Source organism: Ursus americanus, chromosome 12, assembly GCF_024610735.1.
Source record: "Ursus americanus isolate L20-20 chromosome 12, mUrsAme1.1.p, whole genome shotgun sequence".
Lineage (NCBI taxonomy): Eukaryota > Metazoa > Chordata > Mammalia > Carnivora > Ursidae > Ursus > Ursus americanus.
Genome location: NC_142138.1, coordinates 39,909,926 through 39,924,757, shown reverse-complemented (window position 1 = coordinate 39,924,757; position 14,832 = coordinate 39,909,926). Strand labels below are relative to the sequence as shown.

General features: G+C 41.9%; 1 long non-coding RNA gene across 2 annotated transcripts in view; it reads left to right on the top strand.

The window, feature by feature from the left end:
- LOC123795245 (uncharacterized) overlaps positions 1-14,445 on the top strand; it is a 170,904-nt gene extending 156,459 nt beyond the window's left edge. Inside the window, exon 4 of one of the 2 annotated variants that reach the window (XR_006780417.2) lies at positions 14,191-14,445. This is a non-coding gene — a long non-coding RNA (uncharacterized LOC123795245). Of the gene's footprint in view, positions 1-3,584; positions 6,305-14,190 lie in introns of those variants that run through there. The other variant, XR_015726294.1, reaches the window with a different exon arrangement.
- The last annotated feature ends 387 nt before the right edge of the window (positions 14,446-14,832 follow it).

The window sequence follows — 14,832 nt, the reverse complement described above, 5'->3', positions numbered from 1 at the left end:
TCCCTGTTCTTTTCTTTACACTACCTTGAATTTAGTAAGAGAAAAGGTAAAATACCTCCAAAGCCAAGCCAAGTCACGTGAAAAGGAAAATGCCAGAAGTCTTTGTCTTCGTGCTTTACCTACACATGCCCTTAGCAACACCTTGCTGTCTGTGGCGCTTTGTACGATACTCTTCAAAGATTCTAGCTGGAGAGAGCCGGGCGGAGCGACTAGGGTCCCGGGGAGGCCTCCTGCCTATCACACCCTGGACACAGAGCTCGGTTTCACAAGAGATACCCTTAACGTCCAGCCCAGAGAAAACATATTATCTCAGACGAATCAGCCTCCCAGCACCTTCCTCTCCTGGCCCCTCCCGGGTCACTGCCTTGTTCCGTCGTATTTGAAAACCGTCCCAACCCTGAAGCATTAGACATCCTGGGCAGCCAGGGCCTGCCTTAGCGCAGACCGTCTCCCCGGGTGCCAGGAGGAGAGCCCTCCGCCCTGCCCGGATGCCACACTCTCTTTGCAGAGATCTCGAAGCTGTCGAGGAGTCAGCTGACAGAGAGATCTCTGCCTGGTGGGAAACCTGCCCACTGGGAGGGCGGCGCCGTTGTCCCTCTGGCTTACTACGCCCCGACGTTAAGCAGCCTTTTGCTAGTGGAGCTAGAGTATGAATCTAGAACTTGTTAAACAGTTTGTCTCTCTGCTTATTCCCTTGGATTTAGGTGAAATCTGAACTTCTGAATTTTAAATTAATATTTATGGCACAATTTAATACACATTTAGTAATGTAAAGAATCTGATTGAAAGATGTGGTTTGCGCATAAGCCCCACCAGAAACTCATTTACTAACAGAATCCAACCCTAAGTAAAATAAACAGCTTTGCTTTCTACTGACATTTTATAACTACCTTAAGGGAAAGGTGGAGAGGGGAATTGGGTTTCCATGTGGATTTAATTCAAGAACTTCCCGAGAAAGTGCTTGAAGGCAATACGGTAGTGAGCCAACTTTTTTTCTGTTAAGTCACAAAAAAATAGATTGTACCAAATAGAGGGGATCAACCACAGCTGCAAAGAGGAAATTTAGAATTATCATCATACCAGTATCAGAAGGTCCTTTATGTTTATAGCTTCATAAAAGTTCAGTTAGAGTAGTTGCTGCCAACTAATAAAAAAGTAATGAAAAATTTTGCAGATTTTTTGTGTAGACAGCAGTTACCTAATCCCCAAATCCTGATGAATTCATATATTCAAAATATTTAAAAGGCAAAATACACCCAAGAATTTATTTGTGATCTCTTTAAAGGCATAGGACTTATCCACATTAATAGATAAGAAACAACTATATTGTTTGGCTGTACATCAATATATGCTTGAAAATAAAGTCTGATTTCTTTATTGCCCAAACTTTTGAGAAACCATAATTAAGCAATGACACTCCAGGGTGGATGTTATTAGGTAAAAATGAAGGCCTTGTCCCTTTAATGCCCCTTGATGTGTGTTATTACCCAGGAACCCCTGGCTTCCGTGTCTTTTTGTGATTATAAAGGAGGTCTCTTTCACATTTATTTTTTTTTAATGAATTCTAACAAGAGGGCTTTGTATTTATTGTACTAACACATCCATCCATTTGGGGGAAAATAGTTCCTATTGGAAGGACGAAAGGAAGCAAACGAGAAGTGCTTGAAAATATTTTTTCTGCTATTTTTGGTGCTGAGTTTTTTTTCCCGTAGTGTATTTTTAATACGAAAGTGCAGACACCTTCTGTGTGTTTCGTAAGTTTCTCCGTGTCCCCTTTCCTGTTCACATCACTCTCTGAGCCCTGCGCCATCGGCTGGCCTGCTCTGTCTAGTAAGCCTTAGCCTCCAACAGATTGCCCTTAACCTTTACTTTTCATTAGAGAGCACAAAGCGGGAGGCAGTGGGGGAGGAGGAGAATTAAAATTGGAGGTGTTTCAAGCGTCTGTACTACATTATGCCACTATATGAAAAAGTCATATAGTTTGAAATGAAAAGTGAAGTATGGCGCTTGTGATCTGGCATTAAAATTCATTGCTGGGTAAAGCTCATAAAAATCTGTATATAAATGTTGCTGTTATTATTTATGAATAATAATTGTATGATAATGCTTCCTCTTTAGTTAATTATTTGTGTGGAGGCTTAAGTACACTTAGCTATTATTATTACTTATAAAATCTGGATGTTTGTTGAGTGCCATGTGCCAGTCACTGTCTTAACATACTTTACATACATTATCTCAGTTCATCTTCACAATAACTAATGTATATGCATAGACATCACATGTATTATACACACACGCACAGGCGCACACACACACACACACACACACACACACACGAGTTACAGTTGGTAACTGTCCTAAGTCATTGGGCTAGTGAGTAATGAGGAAAGATTCTTGCCTGCCCAGGTCAGGCAGATCAAGAGCCCGATATCTTAACTAGTTCACTCCATAAATCATTGCCATCCCGAGACCCATGTTAAATAAGTAAATAAAGAGTAGCCTTTTACAGCTGAAGAAATCAGGACTGAAAGAAAACAATTAACTTATAAATGTCACATAGTTATCCAGCAGTGGACCAAGGAGAGGGAAGTAGACGTTTCTGAATATGGCTCACTGCCTTGACCGCAAAACCACGTAGTCTGAACTCTTTTGATGATCCTTTCTTTGGGAGTGGTTATTAACATTGGAAAGCTTCAAGGACCATGATGGAAGCCCAGATTAACACCAATTGCATTTTTTTTTTTATTAACAAAAATATAAGCTTACCCATGAGAGCTACTGCCTGGGAGGTATGAAAGAAATATCCAGAGAGAGGATCAAAATAAAACAAACTCAATTTAAAAGCACTCCTTTTGCCATAAATTTGGTGTGCTGGAGGTCAAATCAGACCCCTGTGTGCAAATGAAGTAGAGTATCTCTCGCTTAACACAGATGTTTTACTCTCCTCTGACAACCACATTTTTGGTAACAGGATTCTATTATATAAGAAAGGGAAGTGCTACCAGCTTGGAGTTTTTGCAAATTTTCAGCTTTTGTACATTCTTTTTCTAGTGAGCATGTGAATCGAGTAGGAACAGAACAAACCACGCGCGTGCACACACACGCACACGCGCGCGCGCGCGCACACACACACACACACACACACTCCCCCAAACAGACAAAACATAAAAAGCTCTCCCGAGCACCACTCCTGGTCCCCACCCCGCAGCTTGTATCCCATCCTGCTGAGATCGATTTCAGAAGGGCCAACCTCCTAAGTACCCTTCGACTGGCCCATTGTTCTGATTTTGCAGGCGTATCATTTTTCACTCAGCGCAGTTGCCAAGCACCGGCAAGATGCCCTGGTAAAAAAACCCACGCCTCGCAATCTGCCGCCTTCGTCCTGCATGCCCCTTAGCCCCAGCCATTCGATCACCTCGCGTGGAACTGCCTGGAGCTGTTTGTTGAACTGCTTCATGTTACTCTTTGACTGAGAGAGAGACAAATGTTCCATATTATCTTTAATTTCCATAAAATTGTTTTAATCTTTGCTTTATAATAAATGTATAACGGTGCCCTCGGGGGATCTCTGTTTTGTATTATAGGTGTCTCCATTGGAGTTATGTGCGAGATAGAACTGCTCAGCGTTTGCCTTTCACCCAAAGGACTCGAAAGATACTTTGAAACAAAAGATTCCTCTGGGAATCATCCATAAGCATAAAATGGAAAATTTCCTTTCCCGCAGTATGCCTCCATTCCACCTTCCCATTCTGGAGACGTGATTATTAGCCAAATCAGATCAGGAACAGAAGCAGCAGGAGCTGAAAGATTCTTGCCCTTCTGACCGGCCCAGCTTTGGGTGTGACATTTATGTGTGGGTGTGTATCCATATAATTATAAATACAGAATACACAAACGGCATCGCAAGGTATAATTAATTAGCTAAACTAAAAGCCTTTGCCACTGTGTCAGTTTTAAACTTTTTAGCTCCAATGATTTTTTAATATACCAGCTTGACGATAAAGGAGAAGGGGAAAGGGGTGGGAACGGGGAAGATCCCGTGAATACATTTTTTGACATTTTGTTTATTATCATGTTATCTAGGCTAGTGGTAAATGGATGGACTTGTCAGCAGAAATCTCTCGGTGAAGTAAATAAAGAATCTTAATAGCAAGGACCATAGAACTAACGGCAAATTGCTCACAAAGAGATCTAATTTATTGGTTTCGTTTTCACTGAGATTCTGTTCTGGATTCCGGCTTTGCCAGAAGAAACAGCTGAATGATGACATGAACCCATGCGCAGAGAGAGTGCTCTATCTGTAGAAAACGGGAAAACGTGGAGGGAGTCTCTGCATGGCCTCACCCCACCTTCTTCTAAAAGTTAGCTTCCTTTTTACCGCCGTGGTATCTCCACAAAGCTAAAGTCTGGAAGGTCGCCTCCAGTTTTATTTTCTGGTCTCTCTTAATAAGCCCATGCTGCATTCATGAAAGGAAAATATTGAATGTGACCACACCAGTTATAATATTATGGCTATTTGGGTTTAAGCATAATAAAGATACCAACAAGGGCTCCTCAGTTATTAATATTTTTTTCAGGTTAAAAGGCAGCAATAAATCATAAAGAGCATTTCCAAGCAGGAGCACTTTTATAGAAAATTGCTTGCTATTTAAACAAAATATTTGCTCTTCATCTCAGGAAAATATGTGGAAGCTTCTGAACAAGGAGCTATTTTACCTCGTCTCTGCCTTCTATAATTAGCCCCCTCTTATTTGAAAAAAAAATTTTTTTTATTTGCTTGCCCAGATCACAGCAAAATATAGGGTCCCAGTTTGCTTTGGCCAAATGAACAATTTTTTCATTAGCAGCCTATGTTTTTCCACAGAGTGTAGGGCACTCAATTGAAATATTTGCCCTTCTGTGTCCATTCTTCTGAAAGTCTGGAGACCTCTGTGTAGCTCTCTTTTTGGCATGAACCAAACAAGATAAACAGGCAGGGAGTTTCGGTCCAATAGACATGGTAGGAATTTCTCCCCACCCCTCGTCAGTATAAAATCTCCTTTACTTACGCACTTCGGAGAATACCTCTCCCATGAACTCTGAGCCCAGAGGTCTGCTCAGGATGGGGCCATTTATCTCCAAAAGTTGGCTTTGGGCGGGAGTCTGGAGGAGAAGGTCACCCAGATATTAACCTATCTTTCTTCACTCCTGGATTGGACTTGCTGGTTAGAAGGAAGCAACGGATATTTCAGACTATTGCCTGGTGCTCATTTGACCTTCTCCACTTCATCATCGTCTCTTAGAGAAGCCAACGGATTTGACTGACTACACCTTAGTCATCACATGGCTTATGATGGTTTATTGTTTATTCATTTACCCTGGAAAGAAAACGTAATCATGAATATCTGTTTAAATATTCCCTTCGGCCAAAAATAACCATGTCAGTGGCAGATGAGATCAGGACCATAGGTGAAAAACAAACGAACCCATCTTCTTCTAGGCCAACTGCAGCGCCAATTTCATATTCTGAGTTAAACGCGTTTTTTTTTCTCTCTTGAAAATAAGTTCCTAAAAAGAGTTCCTGGCATTCCAAGTAATGATTGTAAATCTACCAAGTTAATTTATGAACCAATAAAGTCCTGTCAAGTCTCCTTCCCATCTTCTGGAAAACAGGTCTGCAGAGATGAAAAAAAAGCCCAGCTAGTTACTAAGGAAATATATTCTTGCTTCTCATATATTCCTCTTCAGCCTTGCTTCGGAGCTGGCTTCTGTGCACTGTGGAATATGGAAATCCCTACAAACTCAGAAAGTATTTGGGGTGATAATGGTCTACATTGTTAGATAGTAAGGCTTTAAGGAAATTAACAATAAATGCATCATTATTATATCCAAACTGCCATCAGATTACATTCAAAACTCTAAATGAAAAGCTGAGGCATTCGGTTCCTCAGACACAGAACATCAAATCAAGGCTGTTACCAGAAGACAGTATTTAAGATGGCCCCCCTCCCTTTTCTCCTCAGTAAACACCTTGTAAATTTGTCTGAAATTTTCAAATTTTGCATTAATTGAGGCTCCATTGCCTGTTCATTTGAGTTTTGGTGTGAAAATATATCAAATCTTAACACACAAAAAGCTGCTCTCTCAAGCCACATTTCATAACATGATTTCATCAGATGGTCTTAATTTTCTGCATGACATTATCTTTCAAGCTGACATAAGACTGGGCTGTGATATTTGCATACTCAAGACAGAACCGTGCAGCTTAACTATGTTTCTGCTTGTGTGGGAATTTGGGGCATTTTTACTTTGAGGACTCAAACAAATAAACCTTCCAAAAATAAAAATAAAAATATTTTCTCTACTCTTTGAATGACTTTGTTCTTGCCTTTTAACTAAAGAAACACTGAGCTATTTTAAACAGTAACTGTAGTATCCGAATCCGTTGTCCTAGTAGTCGTGAGGTGTATGTATCTCTGACGTCCAGACCAATTAGTCAAGGAGACTTGGCTATTTTACTTGGCTAGCATCCATATCATTGTAAATGTGCAAGAGGAGAGAGGTGTTTTTACGGACAGAAAGACTGTATATTTTAAATCTTGCCATCTCGGGAAAATCCATCACTAACCTTGGAGTTGGAAGACCAAGCACTTGGCTCCCCGACTTGCCAGCTCTGACCAGAGAAGTCACCTAACATCGTGTCGAGGTCTCTTTACATGTATATTCACTCTTTATTAAAATACGTTTCTTGAGTGCCCACAACATGCTGAATGCTGTTTTGGACACTATGAATTTGAAAATATCCATTAATTAGTCTAGAAATGCAGCAGATTAGAATTGGAAGGGCATCTTAGTCCAATCTTCTGTAGGGATGAGGAAATGAGCGCAGGTGGGGTCAATGACCCGTTCAGGCTGTGACACGATGAGAAAGGGGGGGAAGAGCCGGAGCTCAGTCCCATCCTCCTCTAAATGCTCATCGCCCCTGTCTCTCTCCCAAGGTTCATAACCAGACAAGAAGACTGTGGAAATGTTATCATTATTAGCAGAAAAAGAAAGTCATCCTCTCCCTCACTTACTGAAGTTCAATCAATGAAAACTGTCCTTTTGTTTGTTGAGATGGTTGATCGGTGGTTTGTTTCCACGAAAAGGGAGATAGTGCACTGGCTAGTTTCTGATACTCCTCGGTCCCATCAGAGTCTGGGCACAGTAGATATACAGTAAGAAGTCTAGCTCCTGCACATTGCACTGGCAATGCTCTTGTGAACGTCACCAATGACCTCGTAGTTCCACGTCCATGGATGCGTTTTACGTCAGCTCCCATTAACATCTGACACAGCTGATCACTCCTTTCTTGAAAGACACCCTTCAAGGCACTGCTCAGATGCCACATGGATCGGCTTCTCACTGGCTGGCCATGCCCCTTCCATCTCCTTTTCTGATTCTCCTCTCTCTCTGACTCCGATCCCGGAGCACCACAGGCTCCCCACTCAGAGTGCCCCCCTTTGCTCCCCATACTCGCTCTCCCTGTGAGCTTATCCAGTCACCCCACAGCTTTGAATACCATCTGCATCCTGCCAATGTCCTGGCCCATATTTTCAGACCTAACCTCTATATTTTCAAACTACCTCCTCATTATCTCCACTAGGATGTTCAGTATACCTTTGTATCAGTTAAGAATGCGTTCTGCTATGAGTAACAGAAAACTTGATTGACATGACAGGCTTATTTGTGTCACTTGGTCTGGGGCAGACGTCACTGCTCTATGGTGACATCAAGAACCCACTCTCCTATCTTCCAGCACTACCGTCTTCATGGTACACATCTAGTTCTTATTATCACCAACAGCTGCTGCAACTCAAGTCCCCTTTCTGCATTCCAGGAAGAAGGTGGGAAGGCCAAAAGTACAGAGGGAAAAAGCCTCCTTCCGCGGCTAGGCCCTGTTTTATTTTATATTGTTTCAGGAAGTTAAGCCAAGCAAATCTACCTACACCCCAGCACGGAGCTCATGACCCTGAGATCATGACCTGAGTCAAAATCAAGAGTAGAACGCTTGGTCCCATCAGAGCCACCTAGGTGCCCCAGCAGTCCCTGTATTTCTCGTAGGCAGACTAAAACCTTGTCATCATCATTGATTTCTCTCTTCCTCTCATAAGACACATCAAATTCAGCAGCAGAGCCTTTTAGAGTTACTTTCAAAATATATCCAGACTCTGACCACGACACACCCCTTCTTCCATTCCCCGCTTAGTCCAACCTCCATCATCTCCCACTTGCATTATTGCAAAACCCTCCTAACTGCTCTCCCCGCCCTGCAGGTCATTCTCTACTCAGAGACCAAGTGATCCTTTCAAAACCCAAGTCAGTTCATGTCACTTCTCGCTTAGAACCCTCCCATGACTTCCGCCTCACTCAATATTAAATTCCAGCTCCTCACGAGCAACCTACAATGACCTCCTTGTTCTTGCCCCGGCTGCCTTTGGACCTGCCATACCCACGCTGGCCTCCTTGTGGTTCCTCCAGCACACCACTGTACTCTCCTGCCCTGGGGCTCTTGCAGTGTTCCCTCTGCCTGAAGCACCTGACTCCTACGTGTCTGCAGGTCTTACTGCCCCACTTCCTTTCAGTCTCTGTTTGGATGTCAGTAGTCATAGAGGCTTTTCTAGAACTCCTTATATAAAGTAGTAACATCAGCCAATTCCATCCTTTTCTCTCTCTTTACATTGCTTTAAATTGGGTGGTTGATATATATATCGAAAGATTGATTGACAGAGATAGAGATGTCTGTGTATGTGTGTGTGTGGTCAATTTCCTATACTTTCAACGAGAACATACCTCCAAGATACTTGGGACTTTGCTTCATTAATTGCCTGCATATAATACTCAGTAGGCACAGAGCAAAGTAATGCTTATAGGTGTCAAAACAATGCAAGGTACACTCTATGCATTATCTGATTCAATCCTCACCACCTTATGAGGTAGTTACCATAGTATCCTCATTTTATAATTGATAAAACGGAGGTTCAGAGATGCTTGCAACTTATCTGAGATCTCACACTTAGTAAGTGGCAGAACCAGGACATGACTCCATGTGTACCTGACTCCAAAGCCCAAGCTCCTAACCCCCCCTTCACTGCCTTTCAATAAATATTGAAAGAATGATTGATATATTTACAGACAAACAAAAGCTTAACTGAATTTTCTTTGTTCCCTGGAGGTTTTCACAGTTTAATTCCATTTGCATCGGATGTTCAATTATTGGTCTTTTGTGTCCTTTCTTCTCTAATTTTTAGAAGGAGCGTTTCACAATCCTCAAGAATCCTCCTGGATTGAGTCCCCCTCCGACCCCCCATGCAGGACTGATCTTATAATAGTTTGGGTATTTTTCTCTGCAACTTTAAAAGAGGGAATAAAATAGTATTAGCACTACCTAGTCTGATGGACTAGGGTAGAGGGATTGGAGACATACCTGTGGGATTGTCTGTTTCCTTCAGATTCTCCTCTTGTAATTTAGCTAGTTGCCTGGCATTTTTTGTGAAAACTGGAAGGAAATTCTAGGCAAGGTTGAAGAAGCTACTTCTCGGGAAAGTTTAAGAACGGGATTGATAGATTATGCAAATTAGCATGGGATCCAGACTTCAGAGGAATTAGGCTAGATTTATTCAACAAATGTTTTTATTAAATAGGAAGTCTTAATTCTACTGGCCTTAAAGACATATTTTCTGTGACCAGTACCTTACTGACAAAGTTTGTGAGGAAATTTGATGTGCATGAACTTAAATCTGTCTGCAGCACGGAATCGGAGAGTTGAATCCAAGCTGCTGTGTTGGTTTGTGCACATGCGGGCCCACGTGTGTAGCTCGCATCATAAGTGGTGGTTTATCTGTGTCAGCCACACGAGGCTGCTTCCGGCCAGACCTTCAATTCTTCAAGGCTTTGTTGATCCGAACTCTCAACGATGAGTTGCTCCCTATCAGAAAACCAGACTAATGACTGTGATCTGTTCTGGCATCTTAACAATATCTGAATTCATTTGTAACTCAAGACTTTGAGGGGGAAATAAAGAGTTAAGAGGTGAGAAAGACCATGAACTATAGGTTTACTGAATCTTCCACTTAAATAGGTAAATACGCAGAGCCGATCCCATAGAAGAGTGGAGAGCACCCAGGTGCTTCTGACACGATCCAACCAGCCTCAGGCGAGTTGCTCAGCTGATGTAGGCGGTTTTCCGACACAGCTCTTCCTGCTGTGCCTCTGATCTCTGGTACCCACCTGCTAGCTCCTCCATCTTTCACACCCCAACGGCTGAGAGGTTACTGGGAGCCAGGCCATATTCTAAGTAGCTTTACGTAAAGATGAGCTAAACGTAGACCCTCTGCTGTTATCAGAATATAACAATAGTGCATAGTAGGCCCTCAGAAAATATTGAGGAAATTGAAGCACAGAGCGATTAGGTAGCTGCCCAAGGTCGCTCAGCTAGGAAGGGGCTGAGCCTCCTAAAACCCAGGCTGTCCGGCCGCCGAGCCTGGGTTTGCCCCCGCCGTGTAATACCGTGCCTGCGAATCACAGAGCACGTGGCCCATTACCCAGCGCCCAGTCCCGCCGGGTCCCTGAAAGACGCAACGCCCTCGGCTGCACAGAGCTCATCACCTGCTCTGATCGCTGACGTGCCGTGTAGGACGAGGCTGGAGACAGGAGTCCAGAGACCTGGTTTCAAGTAACAGCTCTGCCACAGCGAGCGGTGTGACACCGGACAACTTAACGGCTCTCGACTCTTCAGTTTCCTCAATCGTAAAATGAGGGGATGGACACTAGATGATGTTAAAGTCCCTTTCGGCTATAACATTTTATGAGTCTGCTTCCTCTATTATCTGTTCCTATTTCGATCGCTTTTTAAAAGTTACAGCAATTGGCTTTTGAACCAATCTGTGCACCAGAAAAGCTGTAGATGGTACTTTGCAGTGATATTGAAGTGACTGCCTGTGTCACTGTCCCTGACTACTTCCAGGGACTCAGTGTTTAGAGTGGGAGACAAACATAAACAAATGACACTCTAGTGCCGGGAGAGGACTAGCACAGCTTTTCTATTTGAAGATGATTTTTATGAGAGGAGCCCACTTACAGGGAATCCACGTTAAATGGGGACCAAGTTTTCATAAGCAATTGTGAAAACGCATTTTACTGTGATTTCATATTAAAATAGAATCTAGCACATATGAAAGTAAGTGTACTATTTTATCTAAAATAACACCATTTCAATTATATTTCCAACCAGCTTTAATTCTAAAAATGAGCAAAGAATGGATCAAGTGATTACTTTTGGGGTGATGTTTTTCAAAGCTATTTGATGATAGCCTGATTGAACATTTATTTCAAATTTAACCTACTATGTGATCATAAACATTTTTGTAATATTCAGGAAACTAGTTTTCCGTGAGGCCTCTATTAATCCTTAAATACTAAAATCATTCTCATTTGAAGTTCCATTTACTCTTTTTGTCCATTTCTCTTCTTTATTTGTTAACTGGTTTATTTTGATAAGATTCTCCTTTGTTACCGGTTTTGGTCATTGTCATTGGCTCTCAGAATCACTGTCATCAACTTAATTTTGTTAAGATTTTGTTTCACTCCATAATGTACTTGTCTGGTTTTCCTTTTGTGGTACAATGTTTGATAGTCAATGAAATGACAACCCATGAAGCTTTAACTTTTTTGGAAGGGAGAGATCCTGGGCCATCTTTGGTAAGCATGTTGGTGTGAGCATTAATTGCAAATGCTCAGTACATTAAAGAATATTTTCGTATTATGTCAATTTTGTCTTCCCTATAAGCTCATAAATGTAAGTACTCAGGCAAGACTATTTCTATATCAACAGTTTCCAGTATAATACAGTAGTTATGACAACTACGTTTAATTAGATTTACAGACACACACGTCTCATTGATCTGCTTTTACTTGAACACTTAACTGTACTCTCACGCATAGTCACAAGGCTGGGTTCTCTTTAGTCAAGTAAGTGATGATTCCATTTAACAGCTAATGTCTTGTATAGTCACCTTGTTTTGAAACTACAAGAAAACGAAATCTTAGATGTTGCATGCTACAAAGTAAACTTCAGAGAGCTTCTTTGTCATTCACCAACATAAAAATGTCTCAGCCATTTTGATTACACATTTGAGTAAATATTATTTATTTAAAATATAATTAAGGTTAATGACCACTTTCTTTTTAAGGGATAGGTATTCCTTATCTTCTTAACAATGATGTGAGTGCCAGATGTTTGCCTAGTGCTCCTTCCCTACCTTTCTCCCGCTTCCGTCTGTGTCACTGGGAACTACATTTCCCAGAACCCCTTGCCAACTAGTTATGGGGTCCTTTCAGCCAATGGGAAGGACTGGACGAAGCCCTCGGGTAAGAAGAAGAGACTAGGGGAGAAGATGGTGTCTTTCTCCCTCTAATACCTTCTAAGGTAACATCTTTGGCTGTTTTGTATTTCCTCCATTGTTCTAGCTCCTACTTGACAGAATTCCTTCCCCAATTCCAGCTTCGGCTAGGCAGCTGTCTCTGTGGTTCTAGCCCCAGCTGATTTTTACCAGCTTTTAGGTCTTAATACCATCAGCTTTTCTTGTTTCCTTCACCCCTCAGGGTGGTCATGGCTTCCCACTAATCTCTGGGTTGCCTGGTTATTTCCTCTTTGGCTTCTCAGCTCTTCCATCATCTAAATTACAAATTCCCTCTTTTCAAAATATCTACAGTGGTTTTGATTTTCTCGACTTAGTCCCTGACTAATATGATATACAAGCAATTAGATACTAGTGAACTATACTAGGGAACTAATATATAATATAGCCTAAGCCCTGGCACAAGAGCACCTCATGAAAATTTCCCATTCAAGTGAGTTGTGCTGAAAGCTTTGAATAGTTCGTGTAGCTGCTTAAACATGCAAGTGTCATTTAAGAAGTTTCAGTGGAATGGGAATTATCTCTGGCGTGGATTGTACAAGATCCAAACGTACTTATTAAGGCCAAGGTCATTTGCTGATTTTCCCAGGAAGTGTGTTAGCGCTTCTTCCTTTGCATCATCTTTCAAATCCTCTATTACAGCCCCTTGTTCATTACACTAGAGCAGCATTCTCAACTGTGGCCTTATTGACATTTTGGGCTGAATAATTTCTTGTTGAGGTGGGAGAGGGGACGTTCTCTTGTACATTGTAGGAGATTAGCAGCATCACTGACTCCTACCAATAGGATGCCACTAGCACCACCACTCCCACCTCGTCATAATGACCAGAAATATCTCCAGCCATTACCAAGTGTCCCATTGAGGGGCAAAGCCACCCCTAGTCTAGAACCATTGTACTGCACTTATTTGCTTACAGATAGATTTCTGGTCTAGATTGTAAATTACTTTATGAAGAAATGATAAGTTGAACATATTTTTGATTTGAACTTTACTCAAAACGTAGTATAAAAGCACCCAAAATTTTAGTTAATCGTTGCATGCATAAACTAATAATTTAGGACATTAATAGTCATATGGATTAATTATATCATATTACTTTTTCTCACAGAAGTTATAGGGAGATAGAATATACATTTATGCATAACTTAGAGTAAAAATTAGGAAACTTTGGGGCAATTTTCATTACTGTTTGAATTAAATCAGTTTCAGGAGGAATGGTATAATAATAAATACACCATAATGAATGTTTTATACTATATAATAGTATAAATAAATAGCATAGTATAGTATAAATAAACAGTATAAATAAAACAAATAAATAATAAAACACATAATGAATGTTTTGTACTATATTCAAGATGGTCTTCAAAAAACTACTCTGGCATGAGCTCTATAAAAACCTCTGTGGTACATAAAAATTACCACTATTTTACAACGAGGAAAAAAGAGCTCAGAGGGTTAAGTGACCTTCCCAAGCCCACACCATGTCAGTGTCATGACCTGGACTTGGGGAAGCCTTCACCTCCCAGCCCTACCCCCTTCAGCACTCTTTTCAAAATATGAGCTGCCTGGGGTTGTGTCCTCCTGAAGCTCTCCTCTCCCTGGGCTTGCAGGACAGCACGTCCTCTAGATCGGGTCATCTTCTCTACCTTGTCCGGCACCATCTTTGCTATCAGCTCCCCCTGGGTCCGCACGCTGCTCAGTGTCCTGGCTTGGCCCGCTTCTCTTCTTGACTGCACATGTTTCTTCCAGCTCTTCTGACCACGTCAACCACTACATTCACGGCTCATGGGCACAGGACCTCTGCAGCCCTACGCCTGGTTTCAAATCCTGGCTGCCCCACCACTTCATTTGCTACCTTGGGGAGTTATGAAACATCTTTATGCGTCAGATTCCTCGGCTATCAAACGATGATGGAAAACGGACCTACCTCATAAGGAGGCTACGAGGGCCACAAAATAGCCTAAGTCATGTATAGTGCTTAGGAAAGTGGCTGGCACGTTGTAAGAGCCCACTAAATATTAATATGTACTAACAAATTAAATAAAACGAAGCATATATCCCTCATATCCCTCGGTTGTCTCTGTCCTGGGCTCCAAACCCAAAGCAGAAGAGGAGGTGGAGAAGGGAAGAGGCCCCCTGGGCCAGTGAAAATGCTAATGGAGAAACGCATCAGGAGACAGATAATAATAAAATGACAAAGAAAAACTTCCAAAATCTTCTTCACTGACTCACCAAGGGACACGGTGTCTCTCTTCCCTGCACGCTTCTAGCCCACCTTGGTGCTGCTGCTGTGCCCATCACCTTGCACCGAGGTTCACATTTAGCTGGGCCTTTGCTCCTAGACCTGGAGACCCTTCCTGGAGTTAATGGGTCATGTCCATCCCCCTACTC